Genomic DNA, 27,835 nt, shown 5'->3' on the forward strand with positions numbered 1-27,835 from the left:
TTTTATTATGTAAGGGCATGGCTTACTGGTCAGGAAATAGAAGGATGCAAAGGTGGCAACCCTATTTTATAGTGATAGTATTCTTTAGGTTCTAGGTTTAAAAACTGGATTTTAAGTCACAGTAAACACAGTAACTATTAAGTTTATAATATTTTGTAAGCAACTTACTGTGATGACCCACCACTGCCAACCAGTAATCAAAGAGCCTCAATCCTCACCACTGGCAGCCATGGGAGGACATTCACTGGGAGGTTAACAGATACACGCACAGTATTTCCAGATGCAGCTCTGTGGATCAAATGGCATTTCTCTTAAGAGCACACAGAGACCACAGTCAGTCCGGGGCTGGTTTCACTCTCTTTCTCCAGATCCCCAATAAGACTCCCCACTGGCACAGCTATAGAGCTGATATCTCATCTGAGTGGCCTAGCCAAGACCTCCAGCACCCTGTCCGTCCAATCAGTGCTTCGTGTCCCTGCCAAAGTAGCTGACACATACACACACTTTGAGGTTTGACTTGCGTACACACACACACACACACACACACACACACACACACACACACACACACACACACGCACACACACTTGAGAAAGGCTGGCACAGGTCTACTAGCTATGCCCCCTTTTGCCCAGACTATAAGGTATTTTTTACTGCCACCAGTCACTCCTACCAGCTACCTTAAGGCCCTTAACAAAGGGTGTCCAATCTTACTGTGTAATGTTAACATTAACACAAATAGTAGTTTGACCAAGAGCAAGACTATTAGGAATGGCCCACACAGTGTCACCAAATAAATATGCACGTACTCTCAAGCTTAAATAACTCTACACAGATCAACCACAATGAAAGGTTTAAATATATTTAATAATAAATAATAAAAGAACAAGACAATACTGAATAAATATTCACAGTGACATCAGAATTCAAAACCACAGGAAATATTTAAAATAACAGTGGAGTACAGGCTGACACAAATAAAGAAAACTATCTAAACTAAGCTTCACTATATTCCTGACTGAATTTAAGAGAATTATACTATTCTAAGTAACTTACTATTAGAGCAGGGCAGATTATGTGGTGAATGGGTCTTCTTGTTGTTATCAGGTCCAAGACAGAATGTAGATTTATCTGTCTCACTAAGAGACTTCTCAAATTAATATCTAAAATATTACTGCTTGGTTAGCTTGCAGAATTACATCATTTCTTGTCATCTGACTTCTAGTTCCCAGGTAAAGCCCCCATTGCTAATGCTGGCAGTATTTGGCATCTACCTGTAAAAATATACAGACAAGGGCTTTTGCCCAGATCTTTGGCAGATGCTGGAAGTCATATAACAATTACATTTCCTTCATACTTCTAATGTAGCAATTAGTTCACTCCAAAGACAATACAGAAAGCTTCCTAGTACAGATTTTATGTCTCTAGCTGCATTGAAAACTTGAGAGATAGCCTCTTTATTGCGTAGCCTATAAAGTAATTTAATTTCAGGTATTTTTCTAAAGTTTGCTGGACTGAGGTTAACCTCTTGTATGCCACTGTTAAAATATATAAATTTAAAAAGTTACAATAGTGCATCTACATTTCTGTTCTGTTCCAGTAGGGCTAACTATGGTTACATTTAAAACACAGCACTTTGCAAATATCTTTTCAACATACACGACTGTACAAGCAGTTTGGTATACACATGATATACAGTTCTAATACATTTGTAACACAAATATCTTGTATAAATCATTTTGCTATTCGCCAATGACATATAATTATTTACAAAATTCCAGCTAGCTGTGCTGGCAGTATCTCCTTTCGTCACACTTATATCTCAGCAACTGCTCAAGTTACACATATGCTGTCAGCATTTTGTTCACCAGCTGAGCTTTCATGTGAAGCTAATCAGTTCTGTATGTGCTATTTGGTTGCCAAGATATTTAGAAAAACATGAAATGTATTGTATATAAATAATTATATTAACAATTAATTTATCTTGACCTGCACTGGACATAGGTCAAATATCAATAAAATTGTGTTGCCATTGTGTACACTTTAAGATTATTTTGTAATACTTTGTATGTAGCATGGTATTGGAATTATGAATCAAATATGAACAAGCCATACTTATTGCCTAGGGGTGTCAGTAGGATGTAACTACAAAAACACACAGAGGAGCCACCTGGCTGTAATACGTTAAAGGGTAAGCTATTTCACAGAACTAATTAAATAGTATGGCCTGTAATTAATTTCACAGAACTAATTAAATAATATGGCCTGTAATTAAAACATCTGAAAGCAAACCTAGAAATAGGACTGTAATTGAACTAATCAGCTATATAATTCTTCTACTGGGTCTGATTGTTCTTTGCATTAGGTACATCAACACTACATGCTGCTGTGTTCCACTACCACAAATGATCACCACTTCTCGGAAACCAGTAGCTTATAGGAGAACGTGCAGAATCCCAGACCCTCCTGAGTGAATGTACTGTTTTATAATTATCTTGTGATTTGGGGTCAGAGAATGTTAATACTATACCACCAGAGTGATCACAGTTAAACTATGATAGTGTTGAGGTTGGAGCAGTCTGTGTCTGAATGGAGCTAATTGCAATTCTCTGGTTAGAATTTTGAAGCTGAGCAGAGTAAAACATTGATGGTATACAAAGTTAAAAGGTAGCTGAAGAGGGTAGTCTGTGTGTGAAAGAAACTGGTCTTCTGTCACTTTATCAAAACTATTATTAGGTTGTTTGTGTAGGGGAAACATGTTAAAATGCATTACTGTGGATAGAACTGCATTCATTTGATCAAAGTTAGACAACTGAGGAGTATTTACTCAACAGGTGTGAAATGGGGGAGGGGTACATTTGTGTTTGACAGCAGCTGACATACTTTCACTTGATTACAGATAGACATTTATTAAGGGAGGGATTGCTGTGTTTATGGGTTTAAGTAACAAATGGGCTACATTGCTATAGTCAGAAATTCTTTTATATGATCACTGTCATAGAATTGAGATATATTTTTTCAAAAGGTGGCAGCTGCCACTGTATGACTACAACCGACTGCAGCTTTCACTTGATCAGTGTTAAATGAGCCTGGGTCTAGATTGCCAAGGACTGCATGAGCATATGCATACAGGTGTGAGTGTATGTGTGTGTGAATAAGACAAAAGCATTACTATAGCCAGAATTTCCTTCAACTGTAGTAAAACATTGGAGGTATACACAGATAAAAAGTAGTTATTGTAGGGGGAATAGTGTTTGCAATGGCATGTAGCACTTCATTCCTGGTGACCAATTAGTCACAGTCAAAATGTTGTGGATCTGAGCTGAAATACAATTGTCAAATGTAAAATGTCTTACTTGTGACCACAGTCAAATAACACAAGCATAAGCATGTAACTTGTTTGCAACAAACATAACTGACTTCTCCCTTTGCCAAGATGCATTATGCTTATTTTCCATTGTTTTGTGTATATGACTTCTGCTTAGGTGGTACTGCAGCGCAGGTACAAAATATTAACTGCATCTCTATAATTTCTGTGAAGAGACAGTTAGTAGTTTTTGTTGTGACTTAAGCAAGTGATTTGTTTACAGCAAACGTAATTGCGTCTTCTCCCTTTAATAAATAAGTAAAATATATCGTCCTGGTTTATAGACTAATTCTATGATTTTGATCTTTCACAGAACCCCCGTTACTCCAGTGCATAGAGACACTAGAGTTAGCTGGAAGCAAAGCTGCTGCTAAAAGCAATTTAATTCTGTAATCGCAGTTTTTATTTTTCACTATTTTCTTGACTGTTGGCAGATTACTGTTTACATGCCAAATAGTAGCCTAAGCCTGGCCAACTTTAGCCATGTAGTCAAAGCCTTGGCATTATTTTAGTAACTAACTAACTAACTAACTAACTGCCTAACTAAATAAATAAATAAATAAAAAGTTAAGTTACAGCTTTTTGATTTTATTAGTATAACTTTGTTTTTCATAAGACATGCTCGGCTAAGCAGGCTTCTATTTAAGGCTCCCATTTCAAAAATGCTCTTGTCGGTTTTGAAAGGTTATGCTCTCTAGAAACGCAGTGTGTGTGTGTGTGTGTGTGTGTGTGTGTGTGTGTGTGTGTGTGTGTGTGTGTGTGTGTGTGTGTGTGTGTGTGTGGGGGAATATGGTAGAGAGATAGAAAAGATGCATGCTTGGGGAAGTTAAGTTACATGGTCTTCTAGCTAGTCTACATTTCCAAAAATCTTGTTTGCATTTTACATCCTTACAACAGTTGAGATCACGTGAAGAGGAGTGTAACCTGTTACTTGTATTGCTCCACTCCCATGCCTCGTATTTAAAAAAATGTACCATTCTGTTTAAATGCTGCCCATTCCCATTGTCACTTACCCTCACTTCAACAACCACAGAAGGTGGATGCTTTCATGTGAGAAAGTCAGTCTCTAAAGAGCTATTAGAAACCCATGCTGCAGTCATTAAATTTGTTAACAGCCACGGCGATTGTGAGAAATATTCAGGATAAAAAAAGGTACGCTTGCTTACACTTTTCAAGCCTTGGCGGTGGATGAGAAAGAGTCTGGCAAGCTGACTTAGATGGTAACACTGAAAAAAACATACGCGTCTGCATACAGTAAACACTACAACAGTCAATTCATGAATACTATCTGTATATATCACACAGAATGTGATAGGTCAAAGTCCAGTAGGTATATGACGCGAGCAAAGATGATGACATTTAACTTGATAACTGCACTACTTAATTAATTTTGTTTAAAATATACAACAGTAGCACAATGTTAATCATTCCTTTCCTACATATTTGGCTTCCTAAAATGCAGTACAGAAAGTGAAAGGAACATGCAAAGTTCATTTTCTCTGGCTTTAGGATATAACTAGTTCATATAGTATTGAAGACCCTCGACTCAGGAATCGGGGAATATCTGATGTGTTGTTGCATCCCAATAGCTGTTATGGAAGGGAAATGATAATTCATGCTCGCTCTGCCGTGTTACAAAATGCAAGTTCAAACAGCAAGGGAAATGTGTGACGTGATTTGGGTGGGAGTTACACGGGCAGGTGGGAGGGCACATATATCTTATTCTTCCCAAATCAATAGCTCGTGCCTCGGAATCCTGCCTTTGCCATCACTCTACAGCCGAGCACCAGTAGTATCACTGCATAGATCCTTTTCGTTGGTTTGGGTCTCCCTGGCAGCGGGGAGGCGCGTGCTCACGCAGAGAGCACAGCTGTAGCTCTGTGGTCACTTTGAGCTTCACCTGTGCATCACTCATCTAGTACTTGACGTTGGAAAACAAACCACTTTTGTAAGTTTAGTGAATTACATTGTGGTCTATGAAGCTACTGATTTTTTTTTTTGCAGAAATGCGGCATTTGTTTGTATAAGGAATGTTGGCATGCCATTTCGATATTCTGGACACCGGGCTTGTTCGATTAATCTTACCGGGAAGTGGAGAACTTTGACGGCAGGTTTATTTATCAAACGCAGTTTTATTTTTGCTGTTGAGCTGAGATGGCGTTTTGGGGAACTTACTATTTCCATCAACTTCTGTACACCCTGAGTTACTCCTTTTCCTTTTGTTTTGGGTGTCTCATGAAACTGCCCGTCCCATTGCAGGACTTTTTTTAATGTTCTGTCACTGGTAGAACGCTCCTCCAGTAATTATATTTGACTCCTGGGGTACTTACCATGGGCTTGTCCTCCTACTTCTAAGCAGTTCCTGGGTCTCGTTCTCTTTCTTTGTTCTTGACGGCCCAAACCTGGACTTTGGACAAATCTATTTAATGGGCCGCGCTATTTGTTTCTTTTCCACTCTTTGACGGTTTGGACCTCTGTATTCCAGGATCAAAGGTCCCTGGTGGGTCACGTTCACTCACACAGCAGTGCAGTTGCAAGCTGTCCCAACTCGGATTTACATTATTTGAGAGCACTTCTCCAGCAGAACTGAATTCTTCATAATCTGACTGTGACTTTTCGCCCTGTTTGAGGCTGCTGGACTGAGGACGTTCGTACAAGGTAAGGCGAGGCTAAATGCACTTCATCTTGCTGTCTAAAACTTCCCTTAAGAAACTACAGATGTTGGTAACGCATCTACTGTAAAGAGGTCCCAACATATACCACTTTTCTAATGTGCTAACACTGGCAAGGTGATGCTTTTCTTCTGTAGTTTGGGAAATGCACTTGATATATGGCAATCGTGTGAGAGCTCTTCATCACCGAGTAAGAGGCCCTTGTAGCAATGGCAAAAAGACCATACCTTATACAAACAGCACATACTGTTTTCATTTATAGATGTTAATTTAAGAATACTACACCGTTTCAAAAGGCTGCAGCGCCCCTACCCCCACATTGTAAAAAAAGTTTCAGTTTCTCTAGTACAGTTTTAGGGCCCTTTCTTTGTCTCATGGTTCCACACTCGTCTTTATCTTTTGTGTAGTTTGTGGTTTGGCCATAGTATGCCAGCTTTTGCTTCTCTTGAATTAATCTTTGGTTCAGTGCGGATGGAATTTGTTGGGTTACACTTTTCTAAATAGGGAACTAGCCACACTGTCTTTCATGGTGTACTTAAATCTCACCTCATTTATAAAATGCACGCAAAATACTGAGAAATGTGTGTGTCACTTTCAACTGTTGCCACTTGCAATTTATTTTAAGGATATTGTGAACGCCCCCCCCCCCCCAACACATACGGACTTCTAGCATGTTTAAACGGGATATTTGGAGAAATGCACAGTGACCACAACAAGCATGACTCAAGCTCAAGAATTTTGATTAAAGCAAAAAAAAAAATAAATAAATAAAAAAATGGGGGTGGGGGAGACAAAGGTCCAAATACAGGGGACAAGTGTTAAATATTACCCTTACAGACTTAAAGTTGCCATAATAACAGGTTTGCATTAGCATGCATTTTCTGAAGGCTATGAAGTCTGAAAATCAAATATCTGTCGTTATTTAGTGACTGCAATTCTCAAGGATTTGCCAGAAAAACACAATTTTAAAGAGGAACAGATAAAAAACATGAAGCAAAAATCTGGACATTTTGCGAAATTCTGGATCGTTGAAAGGCATGACGGCAAGCTAATGTGAAAATATTTCATTTTACAAAGAAATGTATTTTAGAGAAGCAAATCCCTACCTTGTCAAAGTGGAGTAATGTGCCTGGTAATATTTTATTTACTAACATAATCCTGCCAGTTAGGAGATTGCGTTGCTGTTCTTTGTTTAGGTGCAGTCCTACACAATTTTATATATTTGCTCCAACCCCATCTACTAATGAAAACAGGCACTGTTATTGACACTGGTTTGGAGAACAGAGGCTGGGAAACCATGATTACCTCAGGAAGTTGTGCAAAATACTGAGCCCTTGGCAATTCCTTTCGTTTCGGATACTATACTAATGTTCTGTATTGCAATTTCAAGGACTAACAGAAAACGGGGTCAAAAAGCAGTTCTGTTTCTCAAACCCATGGACAAGTACGTGCGTGGCAGTGAAGAACTGAGTGCTGAGGATGGCGTGACATGGGTTAAAGAGGCGACCGTTGCTATCTGTCTCTGCCTTACCATTGAGCGCTTTCCAGTCTTGATCCGCTGATGAGGCGCTTCTTAAAGCCCTCATTTAATCAACCGCTATGGATCATCAGTGACTAACGAAATGATCCTGGACTGCTAAGCCGCTTCTGTCCACTTACCCTAGGGATAGCTATATATCCCCAAGATATAAGGAAACCGATTTGCGACATATGTCCCGTCTTTCTGCTAGTTATCTTTTTATCTTCCAGATTTGGTCATAATGCTGATTACTGGTATTTTCCATGCCTTGCAGGAACAGCAAGTGCAGAATTATGCACATCTGTCCGTCACGTGGGCTTCGGAAATCTGTGTTAACAAGGGCGGGTGAACCCTTGTTGAGGGCACGCAGTAGCTATTTACTTACTAACTGCGTGGAATGAGGAGACTGGCTGGGGTTATTGTGCAACAAGCTGCCCCTTATGCTGTGCCCGGTGAGAGAGGCACTTATCTGTATCTCGGAACTGCCATCCGGAAGCAACCATGTCTGTTTAGTCTTATGAGGGATTTCAAGGATATGAGTTAAACAATATACTTCAGTTTAAAACCCGTCCAGTTCCTGTAACAGGCTGCCTTTACTGAAGGAGCTGGACATGGACACCCACTTAAATACTTGTAGCCATAGATCTCAACTGAATCAGGACAAATAACAGAAATAGACACGTTTTAAAATATTAGTACTATTAACATTAGACACTGACAAAATAAGAGGATATGAATTAATAAACATTTTTTCTGAAGTAAAAAAGTCTAACTGTATTGTCCTTCTTTATTGTGTGCAATTCATCACCTTGTCTCCAAAAGTCACTAGTTGTAGGAGGCATTAAAAAGGACAGAGCTAAAGTTTGAGTCAAAACGAGGGATGCCCGTGAAAGTTGGGGATAGTTGAGAGGTAGTATGCCTAGCTGGAATCAACGTATTTGAAATAATACGTCCCGTAGAGTTAACATCAAAAGAAGATGTTATGAAGTGTACTGACTCCATGCAAGTATGGAAAGTAAAGTGGCCTTGTAGCTGGAAATAAAAGACATTGGATACTAACTAAATAGGCGCATGGTTTTAGTGATGGATTAAGGGAGCCACGTAGAGTGCGGCATTCAGCACTAAATTTGAGAGTTTTTAAGATGAACCATGCCCTATACCCACAAATACTCATCTTTTATTTTACAGTGGAAAACGAGTCACCGTTACATAACTGTAACCTTTTCCGTTGTTTCAATTTGAGCTAAGGTGTGTGAGATGCAGTGCCACTTTTTTCCATGTTTAGAACGTTAGAGAAATACTTCTACAATATCAAGGCATTTCTCATGTTTCCCCGCAGGCCAAAAACTCCCCAGATTCAGTAATACCCTTTGAAAAGGGGGGATGTGGTGACCCTGATATGACATATCTAATGCAGGAAGCATACAGCATGGAAGCATTTAGTGAACAAGGTGTTACTTTTGTCTTTCAAGTTACATAAACTGAGTTGGTGTGTACGTATTTTGCCCACAGTACAGCGAGTGGAAAATAATAAAATATTTATCTACTCTGTAAAGCCTTTACTGTCCTTGATGATTCAGTCTTTCATCGAGTAATGTTTTGATAGTAAGACCAGTGCAGAATAGCTGTTTTCAGTGAGCTGACCCAAATCATTGCATTAAATGAGTGTGAAATAATTCAGACCTTCGATACTTTGAGTATGTGTCAGTTTTACTGATGGAAGTTTATCCTTAGTGTCCTATAATCTTTAAAAGTAGTACTACTGTTTATTCACAGGGTAGGGTGCAAAATAATCATGGTAACTTGGCTTTACAGTTTAACTAAATCTTTGTTAATACTTGCTCAAATTCACAGTAATGGTACAGCTGATGTGGGAACATACATTTCTGTGCAATTTCCCAGTTCTCTTTCAGGTTATGATGCTTTGCATTTTACAAGTTTTAAAACTGGGTAAGATAATAATGGTTATAAATGATCAAACTTCTGTCTTGGTTGTGGTTTCCCTTGAAAGTAGCTGTCAGAAGAAATGCATTACAAACTTTGCACAGGCTAATGTAATAGCCTCTTTAGATGCTTCATTATTTATTGCATAATATGTCTAAGGCCAGCAAACTAATGGGATGCTAGAACTCAATGAATTTTACATTCAGTTTTTGTCTTATTATCTCCACTGATAAGCAGCCTGTGATGTTCCCAGCTGCTGGCTAAGTAACACAGTGAGCAGGTTGTTACTAGTACAAAGCACTTTATGAATATATTTCACTTGGATTGGCAGTCTTCAAGAAAAAGTGATTTTCAGGCTTCATTATTGTAACTGCCAAGACATCTCAGCAAAATCAGACTGCATAAACCTCACATGAAAGGTTTCATGTGTGTAGTGTCCTCTTTCTGCCTGCAGTAAAGAGATGCATATAATGATTGGTCATTCAACTGATTTGCAAAATTACCTAGTGAAATTCAACATTTGAATCTAATATACACCAAACCCATAAGTAGTCTTGTGTAGAGTTAACTTTTTTGGATTATAAAAGAGGATGTTTTAACTAACATAGAATATAAAACAATGCACACTTATTGAGAGGCTCCATTATGTTTTATTGTTGCATTATACCAGTTTGACTGAAAATGTAATTAGCCATTCACTGCATTTCAATTGTTTTATGGTACGTAGGTAAGCAAACACAAAGTGTCATTCACTGAAGCTCTCTGTTTGCATATTCTTTCAATGGCCAGAGATGAAAATAGTTCCTTTTGCTTTCCAATATGTACCCTGCTGTTTCACTCTCTTCCAAAGAATATGTTCAGCAAGAATTTTGCTAATAATTAAGTATAAAAAGTGTATGTGCTTTATGCTTAATTTCTACCATAATTACTTAATAAAAAACATAGTTTGGTTAATGTTTTTTAATGGAATTAATAATTTGCATGTTAATTTTCTAAAAAAAAAAAAATGATCAACTTGAAAAAATATATTGAGGAGCCTTAAGTTGTTTTTATAGATAGCAATGAAGCACTGGCCATATAATTTATGCACTTGTTTCAGTTACGATGCAGACATGAAGTGCATTTTCCTATATGTGTTGTAGTGTTAGAGTAGAATAAGGCATGTTCTGGCAAGATAGTCTCCCATTCAGATGTTTATAAGTTAGCATGTGAACTCCTTTCTGCAAAGCTGACACTATTCACAGTAAACGTGTAGCCAACAAGTTAGTTAACGTGCTACAGTTTAACAACTTAAACACTGTAAACACATTATTGGTTTTAGAAATTAATAATTAATTAGCACTTGAATGCACACTAGCTTCATGAAGGAGATTGCCAGTGTTGGTGGCTGGCATTAATGGTGGTGACCTCTGTGCATATTCTTTGCTCAGATAAAATACACTTTTGAAAACATTGCTAGTGTAATTGGTTCAAAATGCAGTGATATTAGCTGACTATCAATCTGACATGGGCCAGAGTGAACTGTTCATGTGCCAGATGATGGGATACTGTTACTTATTCTCCTTGCCTGTGAGCCTGACAAGGGTGAACAATATAATTCTGACACTACTTTTGTTAACATGCATAAGTATGCACTTGTTTTGCCGATGCTTGCTTAATACTGAAAAGTGAAATTGGACAAACAAGGGAAAGTGGCTATACATGCTTTAAAGCTGACACACTGTGGCTATCACTAACTGAGTTAAATCTAGTTCCAAGAAATGTGTATCATTGTTTGTTTATTCTGAAGAGCAGTTCCATTGTAGTGGTTTTGCTAGTAGGGAATCTTTACAACACATTTCACTTTCAGGTGCTGATAAACTGTTTGCATTTGACAGTGGCCTACTTTTTTATTCAATTGTATTATGTGGTCAATAGCTGATGGCATTTTAATTGTAAACATTATTTAACGCATTATTTGCAACTTCTAGTGTACATGGATGTGGTTTTTGACTGTATTTACATTTCTTTCAATCTGAAATTCCTGCAGCCAATGGTGATCTGAATGACTCAATTTTTTAAACTCTAGTGGGTTGACTACACAATTAACTTCTTTAGTATTCACGCTCTAGTGCATTAACCAGTGGGAGAACACGCAGAGCATTCCCTTCAATTAAAATTATTTTTATCGGGCAACAGTGGTGGAGAAGCTAAGGTTGTTGTCTCAAAAAACTTGGCTCTCTGGACTGGCTGTCAGCTGAGATTCATTCTCTGCAGAGACAGCATGTTCTTTCCTTGTTTTGCATGAGTTTTCACTGGGGTTGTACAAATGCAGGTAGTTGAATCAGTGATCCTCTAATTTAATCTTAAAACCACAAGTAAACACCACCATTTACTTGTGATTTGAAGATTTAGCTGTTTTTGCACAAGTTTTCAGCTGTTTTTTTTATTATTGGTCCACTAACTTGCCCACTGGTGTGTGGGTGTACACGTGTCCTGCACTGAAGTGACATCACCCAGGACTGTTTCCACATTTTATGCAAGTGTTCATTCTTCTCTGCAGCCTTGAAGAGTTAAAGCAAGCATCAGAAAATAATTTTTTTGGTCTCAGTTGTCATGTGTTTTTACATCTCCGGTATTCTTAATGTTACTGTTACGAGTCTCTCTTTATGTTTGTTTAGCCCAGAGGGTTAAAGCTAATGAGTTCACTCCTGTAGTCTTGACTTCATTCATGTCACTTTTCACTTGAACATTCTGTGACTTTGAGCAAGTCATTTAATTTAATTGTACACACACATCTCAAGAGGGCTTACATGACTGCTAAAAGAATGAAATAACAACATTGCTATTCTCATGGATGGAAAAATGCTGTTTTTTCCCAATATTTGTTCATTTTTCTTCTCAAAACTACTTTAACTCACCATTCGGCAGGGAAGCTGTGCATTCAGTATGCAAATAAAAATGCTTAGAATCATTTTTCCTACTACTCCGAAAGTTTCATCTCTGTCATAGAAAAAATATTTCCAGTGCCAATACCTGTAACTTATTCTTGCTGGTAGTTATTTTATAGTTAACAGCCTTTACACATTTATTTATTTTGCTAATTGTGAAAGCCCACTCTTTACAAATCTCTTTTCAGAACTGACCCAGAAGCAGGGTTTGCTTAAATGACTTGGTTGCTGCTGCACGGTAGGTAAGTGAAGGCTGAGGGAATCAAACCGCTGAGCTACAGGATGATTCTCTTTACAACTTTATAGCTTTAGACGTTTGAGCTAAACTGCCTGATAGTGGTTAGTAGTTGTTTTTCTGATGATGATGGTAGCCAAGAGGATTTCAACCCTTTTGGGATTTTAGGAGGGTACATGAGGATAAAAAGAAGCAGAATGTGATGTTAGCTGAAGCTGCTGGACCAGATTTGTTCCTTAATGCCTTGTGAATCTTAATTAAAAAAAAAAACTAGATAGAAGTGTACTCTTTCACAACTGCCCATGAGATTTCTAAGACCAATTTCATCATATTAGGGGATGCATTTTACATTTTGTAAAAGCAATTCAAATTTCTTGAGTTCTAGTAAAATTGACTGAAACATGTCTAATGGTTCTATCTTTTCATTTGTTGCTAGTGCAGATATGCCTATTTTAAAGTCTGCTAGATACCCCCATAGTTAGTAGTTTTATTATGTGATTATAAATTCACTTTACTCTAGAATTTTTTTTTATTTTCAGGTGTGAGTGTTGTGCATGCTTGTGTGTGTGTGTGTGTGTGTGTGTGTGTGTGTGTGTGTGTGTGTGTGCGTGCATGTGTGTGTGTGTGCATATGTGTACGTGCATATGTGTGTGTGTGTGTGTGTGTGTGTGTGTGTGTGTGTGTGTATATGTATATATTTTATTATGTAAATTGAATAGGGGTTTACTAAGAGTCAAATTTGACCTCCGTTACTAGAAAACCGGAAAGTTTTTCAGCTATTTTATACGGCACATAATAGTTGATTAACATGCCTCGCATAAAAACAAAATAACTTTTATGGTTTGCAGTGAAGAAATGTAAAACTGCCAGGTGTAAAGTGTCATTTGGCTTTACTAGTCTGTCCAGGTAATCTCTGCCACTCCTGTCTTTGCACACAGTGGCTGACGTTTAGTAAATAGTATTTATTTATGTAGTGGTCTCCTGTGTGTGTTTATCAGCTATACTGGCATCAGTGATTGTTTTGGTGATGTGGTATTTTTTGCGTTACTTACACTCATATCCTCTGCTCATGATAGTGCTGTTATCCAAACAAAGGATGCACTCCCTGCATTTTATTTTCTGCTGCAAATACTTTAAGCCTTTTGTCGAGCATGCCTTCCTGTTACTTTTGTCAGAGTACATATGATGTAATCTTCTGGCTTATCCTAATAGATTCTCAGAGCTAAATAACTGTTTTATTTATCCTTCTCTGAATTACTCCTGCATTTGAGGAATTAAACTGACTTCACAGAATTCAGACTAATGCACATCATTTTGAAGGGTGGTATCATAAATGAGTAGTACTGTATTTGTACACCTTTACATCTTCACATTACTTTCACAGTCATATTGTAATTATTTTATCATAATGATGGCTGCGTGTGTTTCTTACATGGTACCTGTGTATAGATGTCTTAATTCTACATGTATTGCTGGGGCAATATAATGCAAATTCTGATAATGGCCTGCTACTGTTACATGTCTGGGTACTTCCTTGCTTCTAAAATTTTATGTACATTCTCTACTGCTTAGTGTCCACTCTGCTTTGAATATACTGAAACGTCTGTTAGTTCATCTGGAGTAATTATTAGGGCATCTTTCTGACTGTGCAGATTACAGAACAGTAACATTGATTGGCTAATTAGCAGTCAATTTCAGAACAGAAAGATTTTTAAAAAGCTATTTTTCCTGCAAGTTGAAAGTTATACCAGAATTGCTATATTACTCCTAGAGCATGTCTGACTAACCTAGTCAATGTTTGTTGTAGCTGAGTGATGCTGCTGCTGAGGAACACCAATAACCAATGGTATTTATTGAGATTTGGTGAATGCTTTTGACACTGTCTCACGTGCTGACAGGCAGACTTTTAGTATCCCTCCAAGATGGGGAAACATAAAGACATAATGGGAAGATCACAGTGAGACACTAGTTATCTGCTGCAGTTGGAATTGCCTAGCAAGAAAGACATTTCTACTTTTGTTTCTTGGTTGTTCCGTTAAACAGATGATATCACTTGCAGAAAGTATTCATGATTGTGAAGTTTCAACTGTAATATGCTATGAATAATCGCATTTAATTCTACAATTAGACTTAATGAAACAACTTCCTTATGTGGTACTTATTAAGTTAAATGAGCTTTAAAAATATGACTTTCAGTCTCACAAACTCTATTGTAAATGCTTCAATTTCAAAATGATATTAGTTATTATTTTACCCAAAATACCCAGTTTTATTTATTTTTTGAATTTCATATATTTCAGTATAACGAGGAACATTATGGGTTTGACTCAACTACTTGGTAGTGCTATTAACAGTAAAGACCATAATGTCCTGTTGCTGAAGTTGTACAACCAGGTTTGTTATACATTATCTGATTTTATACCAGATTAGACAGGGTACAGTAACTGTATACTTCTAAACGTCTTTCAAAATCTGCTGAATGAGTAAATACAATGAGGTTTTCATTTACAAACGTTGTTCTGAGATAATGTTTGCATGATTTTGTTTGCTCTGGAATAATAAGATTAGATTTCTCTGGTGGTCCTACTATGCTTCTGGGATTTCGTCACATATTTCACATGAAGTTCCTCTTCAGAGTCCGCTTGTAATGCCTCATCTGGGTATAGCAGCTTTGTTAATCTCTTCTGTCTGACTTGTTTGCTAATGCAGTCCATGACCAGTAAATGGAAACTGTACCTTCACTCTTTTAGACATGCTGTACAGAGGCAGGAATAAATCACATTTTTGGATCAATTCTGCCATTTTTTTATATGTTGCATGGGAAGAGCTCTGAAACTCTATAACACACAACTTTTTTTTTTTGGGGGGGTGTATTGCAGTGATGAGACAAAAATTTAAGTTACTATGAGCTGAGAAATAAATCTGCCTTATATCCACAGTTTATTCCTTATGAATGTCAAGGTCTGAATATAAAGTACTGATGCTTATGCTAATGAATGAATTAATGAGAAAAAGGAAGAAAGAGTATTCAGAGTGTTTATGTGCATTTGTGTGAGTGTGTGTGTGTGTGTATGTGTGTGTGTGTGTGTATGTATGTGTGCGACCCATTAGTAAGATACAGGGGTATTCAGAAACATCCACTGCATTACAGTTCAGTGTTTTGTATCAAGGAATATCGCAAGTTGATGTATTGTGGGTACTGCAATGTGATGCGACATGCAGCTACTTGGCTACATATGAGGTCTGGCATACCACTGGTGTTCTTAAAAAAAGGCAATATATTGAATAGTGTTGTTACATTACAAGTAGTAGTCATGCTACGGAAGTGTAGGGAAGAAGCTGTGCTAGTGTTTCTCATGGGTTCAATATGACAGATAAGGAAGTGTTCACAAGGCCGCGCACACTCAAACATGCAGCAGAGTGCCTCATCACTGCAACTATGGCACTAAGAGTGGACCAAAGAGGGACAGCTCAGCAAAGTGTCAACACATTTCATTATCAAAATGGAGATGAAAGGTGAAGATATAGAATAGGAAATGACAAACAGATGAAAATGTACAAGAGTAATTGTAAGGCATGGCAGGTGTGGCAAGTAGACCATTTTTTGGGGAGGCAGATGCCTGTTTATATTATGCGGACGGTATTAAGGAGTGTGTTTGTCAAGGATGGAGGTGGGAGTTTGGAGGGTAGCAGGGGCAGACATACACAAAATGAAATGCAGACATAGACAGGGCAGTATGGACACAGAAGGTGGGGGGACACATACATTTCTGAGTTTAGACAACTGGAAATGGGGAGGGATAGAGTATAAGGAAGATATGTAGGATAACACAGAAAGGAGAGGAACACTTGGGGTATAGGGCAGAGTACAGGGCTATAACAAACCAGCCCAGAGGAGTACCCACCTAGATACTAGTCTGACATAATGGGTAAGCGTTGACCCTGGTGGCATGATTCGGGTCAGCTGGTTGCTTAAATCTTCCAGCTATGCCAGGAGGCACTGTTAAATTGTCCAGGCAGGTGTCCAACTGTCAACTCACCTCAAGCATAACTAGTCTCCACTCACACCTGATGTTGGGTGAGCACAGGTAGCCCCCCTACTCCACTGTCTGAAGAGCAGCCTCCATTGCTGCCTCCTAAGTGGTGTCCACAGAGGCCATCAGTCATCCCTGCAGGTCACCTTCTGCAGGGTGGCCTCCATACCCCTGCTTAATGGCAGACATGGCAACTGATGGAAACCCAACTCCATCTGTGTCAGCTGGCACACACCCAGGTGCCTGCTAATGCTCCTGTCACTACCTAAATGGACCTGTAGATGGAAGGGAGAGAACAGAACACATTAGTAAATTACTAATGTACAATTGTAGTAACACATGTAGCTTATGTACCATGTTGTTGAGACAGTTGTTCACATTTCCTAAGGCAGGCTTCCCTGTTCTGATCATGTTTTACTGTTGTGAAGAACTTAGTACACAAGTGAGCATATGAAAAAACAAGGAATAATAAAAACATGCTATAACAAAAAAAAAAAATAATAATGTACAGTGCTTAGACTACATTACTAGCACACTCTTCCTAACCTTTGGCTCCCACTGTTGAAGCAGGTTGGCGTGACACCACTACAGGTTGATAAATGCATGCCTGTACTGCTCAACAAAAAAGTGATGCTAGTGGCATCAGGTTGTTATCCTGGCAAACTGGTGCCTGGCAACCCTTTTATACAGGGCAATCATAATAGACCAGGAGGTGGTGCTCAAAGTCCATATGATGGACTTAAGGAAAATCCAGATCACTCACTTGTATTTCTCTCTCCTACACACACACACACACACACACACACACACACACACACACACACACACACCAGAGAGGAGCCCTGCTGAACCCAACATCTGAGGAGGCTATGGCCATTCAACAGGTCCAGTCAAGGAGCAAAATGGTAGTCCTGTGCACATGGCTACATGTTGTGATGTCTCATGACATGCACTGTAGGGCAGCAGCAGTGAGCTAGCCAAAGTAGCTGTAGCACTGAGTTGCCATGCTATGAGTTTAACAGGCTGCATACACAAGCATAGGCTGCACATGTCTCATTAGCATGTGGATGAACACCCAGTGCTGCTTGGGTGTGATAGTGCAAAACATAATGGTAGAGGTTCAGGTACTGTCATGCTAAATTCCCACATTAGCACAAATGACGTGCTATGAAGCCTGTTTTAGCACAATATTAAGTGTGACCGCCATATTGCAGGAGACTCCTGATCTACTTGTCTTAACACAAGACATTGCATCTTTATGTGAACATACAGAAGGAAGACAAAATACCTGGTAATGTACCCTTCCAATGACAGGAGATTGCATGCAAAGACTAAGGCATAGGATATTTCCAGGGTCATGTCCTCTGCAGTGTGTGGACCACCCATACAGAAGTGACACTCAAAGGTGGAATACATCCTGGTATTCATGAAAGTGAAGAGTGAGTGGACTCTTGTATCTGGTTATGGCCTGATGATGGAGCTGGGCTGGGTGTAACTCCACAAGTGTTTGTAGAGGATGAATCAGGTTAGTCATTGCATGTCCATTTCCACGGTCTACAGTGAGATGCACGTGATGATGACATTTTCAGCAGAACTCTGCATATTCTGTTTGTGCCCATCTTGGCTACAGCTGCATCCTCCTGTAGCTCAAGGTATGTATCTCCCCATACGGTATTAAAGCTTAATGAGGAAAGTTCCAAGAATGCATCTATAGGAAGATATATATTGTTCATAGTTCCATTTGGTATTTTTTATCAGCACTTGATCTGTTATAGAGACTATTGAGGGGCCAGAACATGTATTTTTAATATTATTGGTGATGTACTTATTTTGGGTGTGGCCAGAGAAGAGTATGACAAAGGGCTTACTCACTTACTGAATAGACTGAGACAGTACAGCCTCTAATCAGACTCACAGAATTGAGATACATGCATCAATTTCTGATGTCAAAGGGTTCAGCCTCTTGAGCTTCAGCCTGATAAACCTCCCACATCAATCCACTATCAATAAGCATCCTATATCCATAATACCACATCAACCACACAATAATAGTTTATGTTGAGGCTTTAAAGAAACTTGCCACAGTCTCCTAGAACCCATTGTAAAAGATACCATCTTCAAGCATATGAGGCAACATCTTTCTCTTCACTCACAGACAGATACCATATCACACAGATCACCCATGAATCATCAGGACAGCAGAAATAAGCAAATATATATGCAAGTCCTAGAATATGTCATAGTAAAGCTCATTAATACAAATGATTTAGACCCCAGTTAGGATCTGCACTCTACAAAATGTAACTATCTTCTGAATACAGTAAGCTTCTCTGAAAAGATTACAGAAGTGCATGCTGGTCAAGCTTCTGATACGACCTCCCCCCATTTTGGTATTATTGAAAACAGATATAAACTTATAAACCCCAAATGTTGTAAATCGGATTGCAAATTGGCTAGCGAAATGAATCCCAAATTGTGGAAACTGCTAGTACCCTCTCTGAACATAAAAATTGTATCTAGTGGGATGCCCCATGGTTCAGTGCTAGGCATTCTCATGATACAGATACTGCCATGAGAGGATGTATTTAAAATACCAATGATATTTCTAGGCATGATATAGTGGCTTTCAAAGTTTATTCTGAGTGCATGGGGGGGGGGGGGGTCCCATAAAGTTAACTATTGGAACATAAAAAAAAGTTGATTCGTACGAGGATCAAGAAAAAGTACTGAATAGCTACGTTTCTGAGGAGTACCTCCATGAATTTAAATAATTGATTTAAATAAGCCAGTTGTACTATAAGCTGATGCATGTCAAAATGGAATTGATACAGTGATTTTACAGTATGATAAACCAACAACCTATACATCAAAAGCCTTTACTATCTGTCAAAAAACAATATGCTGGGACAGAAAAAGATCTGCTAGAAACATGCTATGACTGTAAAAAGTTTCATGACTATCTTTATGAAAAAAATGCAAGTAAAAGTAACCATAAGCCATTACAGAGTATAATCAATGCATTGCCATATAACACTCTCCTTCAGTTGAAAAAAAGTCTATTTTGTATATGGTTGTATGACTTGAATGTTTTATGTAATACATACAGGCTGATATAGCAGGCATAAAGAGTTGTTCATATTTGGCACTCCAGCAGGAATATCATCTCAGAGATGAGTAGGTAGTTAACTACATTGTACCATAACTACCAACTGCAACAGTAAACTTTAAGAGTTTCAAAAATATACAGAGGAAGATGCAGAAACTGAAATAAAGCAATTGCTACGAAAATGTGGCCTGAGCAGGAAAATGCTGTAAGGGACGAAATGTTCTTGCTCTTCATGAAGGAACAGATTAGTTGTATACAAGGATTAGTGCTCAACGTAGATACATTGATAGTCAAGCATTTGTTTTTTTTTTTTTATATAACCATTTTGAAACTATCAAAGTAGATAAATTGATAGACCAAACTGCTTAAGAAAACAAACACTGGAGCAAACATTAATCTGCTGTGGGTGTAGACCATGAGGAAATTGTACACAGTGTATTATTTTGTTCAGGTATGCAGTGCAAAAAGTGGACATTCCACGTAGACTATTGAGTAAAAGTGGAACAGATTTATTTCAGTATCAAGAAAATTAGTGTTTAATCTGTGTCTTCTACTCTGAAATTTCCAGAGGTCATGAAGTTAACAGATAATGCATGTCAAGTTATGGTCAATGTACTTAAAGCAATATTCTCAATATACCATATTCCAGATGCATTTGTATCACATTAGTAATGTGTGCTAAAGCTAATTCTACAATTGTAACTTAAAAAAACCCTTTATGTAACACTGTCATTGTACACAACAGGCTCTGATACACAAAAGTTCATCAACAACGTGTGCACACACACACACACACTCACACACACACACACACACACACACACACACACACACACACACACACACACACACACACACACACACACACACCACTAGATCTATCCTGTTATCCATTTCTAACCATCATGCACTTTTATGCACACAAACACTAAAGCTACGCTATTGCCTAACCCTAACCCTACTCCCTCATGTTTTTGGTAAAAAAGATGTTTTAAATTTCAATACTGGGTTTGATAAAGCTTGAATAGCTGGTCCACTTTACAGATGGTATTACATTGTTTGTGGATATTTATTACTTACAATCGTCAAATTATCCCAAGCCAGTCTACATCATTTGTGCACCATCAAAGCTAGCAAAATTACCTGAAACCTGTAAAAAATAAAGTAAAAGTTTAATGTGATTCTCCAGCAAAACACAGACCCATGCACAACCCCCTCCTACAGCACTTATCCCACATAACAGCTCTCAAACTCAACCAAGCCTATACTTTGGGGGACTGGGTTTTAAGCACAGTCTGAATTACTCATTCACTTCAGTATTAAAAAACATAATTTTACATACCATACTCAGAATTCACATGCCAACTTAAGTCAACATCATAAATAAAATTTGTTCATTTCCCAAAGCAGAAATTTAAAATAAAACATTATTGAACACTTATTACAAGTAGCCAATTGGAAAACATTATGGATCTGGTGCTGTCTTATACTTACTAAAAGTTATAACTAAACTACAAAGCTAGCAAATCTTAAAATAACCCCTACTCCCAAAATACATCAAAGAAATTAACATGCACGCACACAAGTAGACGCACTTCAGAACAACAATATAAAACCATTGTAAGCTATAAGACCTTCATAAAAATCCTGTGCAGCTTACCTAAACTCGTACTCAGTAGAAACTTGGGCCATTAATGTATTCCATTAAAGTCAGTGGGAAATGTCATTCTAACTGAAAACACAGAAAAAAATATAAATGGAAATTGTGGGGGCTTAGTTTATTTGATACATAAAATATCTTGATTGTATAATTTATAAAACCTGGTTCATGACTTATGGCTTTGCCAGTTATTGTGGTGTGTCTTCTAAAGTGATGCTTAGGCAGAAATTTTGGAATTGTATGCCAGCTTCCAAATTTCACCCCCACCCACAAACAAAACCTTCTGTAGCCCTAGAAAGCAGATACTTGCACTAAAACTCTATTCAGCTGGACAGAAATTGTAGAAAAGAGCCATTTAACAACACTAATAATGACAGGCTATGATTTCAGCAGATCTACTCTGGAAGCTTGAACTTTCAAAACTTCGAACTTCATATGGTCAAGATCATAACATCAAAGTTTTGAATTAAAAAAAAAATAAAAACAAAAAAAATGTTTTACATTTATGCAGGAGGCAAGTTCCCATGCACCCCCTGCTAAACTCTGAGGTAGCACTACAGTGAAGAGAAACTTTGAGCTTCCGAAGTAGACCTGATTTTAACAAATCTTACTGCACATATTTGTTTTAATTAATTTGATTATGCCTGGCTGCACCCAACCTCCAACCAAGGGTTAGCTAGAATTTTTTTTGTCATGGAAGATCTGGACAAATTCTTCTGCAACAAACTGCTCTGCTTCAGTCTTAGTCAAGAAATCATTTTAGCTGGCACAATTAAATTTCTAAGGTAGTTTTCTTGGGTCTGATGAGGGATGTAAAAAGAGAAATTATGACTTTGTACCTATCATCAAATGTAATGTCCTCTTTGGTACGTATTTCTTCAACAATCTTGCCCAACTAAAAGAGCCTCAAAGATTCCTAGCCAAGAAAATTAGTGGACTAAATTCCCTGAGCTACCTTTATTTAAAAGTACTGTCTATATTCCATCTCACACATGCTCCTTTGTGGTTATCCATGCGTAGCTGTCCATGCCATGACAGAGCCCACTCTGCCTGATATCCTTCACATAAGATTATAGACAATCGCAAGCACTCCTACCAAGAACCACAGCCTCTATCAGTACATAATAGGAGCTGCTGGAGTGAAAGACATCCAACCCAAGAAATACCTTCTTTATAAAACATGCCCATCCCTAGATGCCAAAAACAAAGCAGCACATTAAGTACTCTGAAAACCAATCTCTGTGATTGGGCAGTATATTTGTAAATTCACCTCCAGAGTATGCAATATGGAACTCATTGATCAGGTCATTTGAACTGCATGCCTAGTATATACCCATGAACATAAATGTCCAGTACTAGATGGTATATCCCACAAATACTCCATGTATTCTTTATAAATATGACAATGTTTATGTATTGCATTGTAACTGCATTGATATTCATTCATAATCGAGTCTTAAATTTTGTTTAGTGTTACATATTTAGACTTCTTGTACGTCTTAACAGAAGGTTCAAGTGCTGCATGATACTATTTTTTTTGTTTTGTCTGTATGTTTTGCATATCACTTGTGTTAGATGACTGACTTGCCTTTTTAAATCTGTCGTGTTTATATAATAGCCTCATTACTTACAGAGACAAAGAAATATTATTTCGAGTACCTCATTGGATCTTTTGTGAGATATCTGGATATTATTTATCTATCATGAAATGCTCATATCTCTTACCCTCTTAATGCAATAAATCTGGATGAAGTCTGACAAAATGGGGGGGGGGGGGCAAAGGCCCAAAAAGAGGGACACATTTTAAATGTTGCTCTAATAAACTTAGAAAGATGCTAGAGTAATAGGTTTTCTTTAACATGCATTTTCTGTAGGATTTGAAGTCTGAAACTCAAATGTATGTCATTACTTAGTTACTTCACTTCTCAGATCATCCGTGTGATGTGCTAGAAAACCACAAATTTTATGAGGAACACCCCAAAAATGTCAGCCAAAAATCTGGACATTCTGCGAAAACCCGGGCAGTTGAGGGGTATGGATTCATGTTTTTTCATGTTTACTTTATCTTAGTCTTCCTTTATAAAATAACTTTTTCTAACCAATGCACTTTTTGTTCCTTATTGCTGATTTTCTTTTGGTTACATTTTTCTCAAGAAACCAGTCAGCATTATTTAACAAATGTTGTTGCAGTGACTTCATTGGGATACAGAAATAGGGTACCAGCTTCACATGATATACATCTTTTTATAAGTAAAAATACATCCAGAGTAGATGCAGCCATCAGATTGTATGTAAGAAGATATCAGAATCAAAAGTCATTGTTGAATATACGATGAAGATCAGAAGTATAGGGTAAAGCAACAGTAGTCTGTCCATTAAGGCCTCTAGCATCTTGTATCATAGCAATGTCTGGACTTCCCGAAAGATCTAAGCATGCCTACCATTAACTAGGATACATGCCACAAGTATAACAAAACAAATGCATACTGCTTCCTGAATGTGATTGAGGCCAGCAGTTTGTGTCAAATGATAGCCAGCCCTTCCAAGGGAATGAATGTGCTACACTATAGTTTGTCTAAATAAAAATGGCTGAAGTAATACATTTGAAATGTTATCCTAATAGGCAGTATTCACAGTTCCGTACTCCTTCATTGCATCATCTCAACTTTGACATCGTCCCCCCTTTCCCATTTTATACAGGGTTGGAGTGTCATGTTAACTGTCATCATCACTCAGTTCAGTGCCACTCTTCTCCCTTTGTCACTTATGCCTGACTGTTGCAAGTGTTTTCGTATGGAGTCTATCCACCCCCTTGGGCGAGAGTTCTTTTTTCTCTTGCCTTCTTTCTTTACCAAATAACCTAATGGTTTTCTATACATATGACCAGACCACTGTAATCTCTTCACCTTAACCTTCTCTACAACTGGATCATCTCCGACTTTCATTCTGATTACATCCTTCTCTTTGTTTGCCTCTCAGTGTGCATCCTATCACCATCTCAGGCACTTAATCTCCATCACCTCAAGCTTCCTTGGCTGTTCTTACTTTTTCTGCCCAGGTTTTTGTACAGTACAGTAGCACTGGTAACACTGCTGTTTTGTACACTATACTTTTTAGCTTTGGCATTCTTCTGTCACTCACCTGTCTCAATGCTTTGTTCCATTAGGCTGTAACATTTGATAGTACCTTTGATTTTATTCAGACTTCCCTTCTTCTCAACAACACCACCCAGTTATTTGAAGCTGTTAACCTGTTCCATTATTTTCTCAATTTCAACTTCTTCTGATTTCTCCCATTTGCTGCCATGGCCCTCATCTTGTCTGTACAATTTCTTCCCACTTGCCTGCAGTTTTGCATACTGTCACCCTATGATTTGGTGAAGCTTTTGTTCTAGAGTATGATTTTTAGTGCAACATTGCATACAGCAGCTATGTTAATCTGTCATCATCAGCCTGCTTTCTGATGTAGACCATCACCAATATGAACATGAGTGGGTTCAGAGATGAAACCTGCTGCACACCTGTTCCCACTGGGAACCCTTCTTTGAGTCTGAACACGTTCATACCTGTCAATGGGTTCTTGTACGTAGCCTGCACTAATTCTGTCAATGTTTCTCGGACTTCAGACTGTCACAGGCCTGCCCAGATTGGCTTTCTTACTACCTTATATTATAAATTCTCCAAATCTGGGAATGCCTGTTTGAGGTCTTTCCACAGCCCCAGCTTCTTTTCCACTGTTTCACTGCAAGCATCAAGTTGGTTGTAGTAAATACTGATCTAAGTCTGAACTGCTCTTCACTCATCTTACCTTCCTCAACTCCCTGTATATGTTTTAGTCATCCTCTTCAGCACTCTCATGCAGTGTAACATAATTATATTTCTCCATGCAGTTTTTGCATCTCCTTGTTCTTGAACACTAGCAGTAGAATATTTATTCTCTAGACATCTGGGATATGTCCCCCTCCATACTGCAATGATTGTGCTCAGGAGCCATCTATCTGTTGATGTACCCAATGTCTCGATCATATCTGCCATGACTAAATCTGAGCCTACTGCTTTCCATGACTTTATTTTCCTTAGTGCATTGTGTACTACTACTAGTATGGGGTTTCCTTCTCTTTACAACATAGGTGGTGCATGTGGCAGAACAGCTTCTTTGGGAGTTTTCTTCAACAAGAAGCATCTGGAAGTACTCCTTCCATCTGCCTTTGTCTGCTGGCCTGAAGAGCAGATTGTTGCTGGCATCTCTTATGAATGAAATTTGCTGTCTTCTGCCTGTGCCTTGCAGCTTGACAGAGCTTCTTTGTGCCATCTGCTGAGTTACTTTCCAGAAAAGGGTAGATTTTGTCTGACATCTTGTTCTTTGCCATTGTAACTGCATTCTCAGCCTCCTTGTTAGCCAACCAGTATTCTTTCTTGGCCTGGTCCATTTTGTCTGTCTCCTACTGTCCAGTACTTCTTTTTTTGATAGAATGCAGATGTCCAGGAACTTATCACTGGCTTTTCTTGTACAGTATACCTTATTTCCATACCTGTTTCAAACACATATGTGTTATATCTTCACACCAGCTATTTATATTGTAGGTACTAGGCTATCGGCCCAAGGGCCCAAGTAAGCCTAGCCAACAAGGTTCCCTGGCTTACACCACCCAAGAAAGTTAATTTCCTGTGCCCCCTGTCAAGCAGAGCCACAGAAGTGATCCCCAGGGTGTATTTCCTATTTCCCATCCACATCAAGATTTTTCTTGAAGAGTGCTAATGAGGAACTTTGCTTGACATAGATAGGTAGCTTGTTCCAGAGTATAGGAAGTCTCTGGGACAGGAATCTATCCCTCCAGCATGTCCTGTTTATTCTGGTGACAAGGTTAGATCCCTAGAGCATGTAGCTCAGAGGAATTGGGATTTCGTTAGGTGTAGCATGTCCAACAGCTCTGGGTTTAACATAGCTTTATACGTTAGGCAGAGATCTTCTCAGAGTAGGTGATATGCTACAGAGTAAAGCTGGAGTTTTTTGAGATGGTCAGTGTAGGGCATCTGTTTGAGGTCAGTAATCCTCTTTGTGAGGTACTTCTGTGGCCTTTCCATCTGCTGCAGATGTCTTGTGAGGTACATTCCAAAAGGGGCATTGTACTCTATAATGGGTCTAATGAGTGACGAGTAGAGGAGAACAATGACCTCTTTTTTCTGGATGAGAACCCTTTTGTGATGAGGTGTGCCACATAGAAGGATTTCCTGACTACTGTGGCAATGTGATTATCAAAGGAGAGACTACTGTCCACCTGGGTCCCAAGGTCTCTTATCACACATTCAGCATTAAGTAGACTGCTGTTTATGTCGTAGTTCATGGGTACAGAGTTTTTACCAAAGGGGATGACAATGCACTTTTTTGGCATTGAACTTGAGGCCATACCTCTGACACCAGGCATCTCTCTCAGTGAGGCCCTTCTGTAGGATGTCCACATCATTTGGGGACTCAACTATGGCTCCTAGTTTGCAGTCATCTGCGAACGTCATTAGCCAGAGTCCTTCTGTGTTAGCCTGTACTTCAGAGAAGTAGATACCAAACAGGAGAGGTCCCAGAACTGAACCCTGTGGTACTCCATTGTCACTGGTTTGAAGTCAGATTTGGAGTCTGCAACTTTTACAGTGTGGGTTCTGTCAGTGAGCCAGTTGGTAACCCATCTTGTGATGTAGGGATTTATACCTAGTTTAGTGAGTTTAGCTATAATTCCAGAATGGGGGATGGTGTCAAAAACCTTGGCAAGGTCAAGATAGGCTGTGCGAACCACCTTATCCTCATCTACGGCTTTGGTGACTGTCTCAAAGAAATCGATCAGGTTCAGAAGGCATGATCTTCCTTTCACAAACCTGAACTGGGTGGGGTCCAGAGTTTGGATGCTACCAATATCTTTGTTTATGAGTTCCATGATGATACGTTCCATGGTTTTGTAGGTCAGGCTAATAGGGCGATAGTTCCCAGGATCAGTGGTGGCTCCCCCTTTGTGGAGTGGGATAACTGTTGCTGTGCACCATTCAGTAGACACAAAGCCTGATGTGAGACTATGATTGAACATGGTGCTTAGGTGGGGAGCCAGTTCGTTCTGAAGTTCATGTAAAATGCAGTCTGGGATGTTGTTCGGTCCCATGGATGTTGTATTTTTGGTTATAGAGAGTGCAGCTTTTATCTGCATAGATGTGATTACAGGGGCACTGCATTCTTCCTGTATAAATATGGGCCCTTTAGGGGGTGAGGGGGGGGGTAAAGTAGCACTGAACCTATCTGCCAAGATGTTGGCAATATCAGTTGGTTCTGTAATTTTTGTGCCATTGTACTGTAACTCAGAGCAGATCTGGGTGTTGCCATTGAGA

At 38.7% G+C, this 27,835-nt stretch overlaps 1 protein-coding gene across 1 annotated transcript in view; it reads left to right on the top strand.

The window, feature by feature from the left end:
- The first annotated feature begins 5,168 nt into the window (after positions 1-5,168).
- The window catches only part of TAFA4 (TAFA chemokine like family member 4), a 1,348,618-nt gene continuing 1,325,951 nt past the window's right edge, over positions 5,169-27,835 (top strand). The window contains exon 1 of the mRNA XM_044076394.1: positions 5,169-6,025. The gene's annotated coding sequence lies outside the window, so the exon portion shown is untranslated. The remainder of the gene's footprint in view (positions 6,026-27,835) is intronic.

Source organism: Protopterus annectens, chromosome 7.part0 (genome assembly GCF_019279795.1).
Source record: "Protopterus annectens isolate FY-2018-M chromosome 7.part0, PAN1.0, whole genome shotgun sequence".
In the NCBI taxonomy this organism is placed as follows: domain Eukaryota; kingdom Metazoa; phylum Chordata; order Ceratodontiformes; family Protopteridae; genus Protopterus; species Protopterus annectens.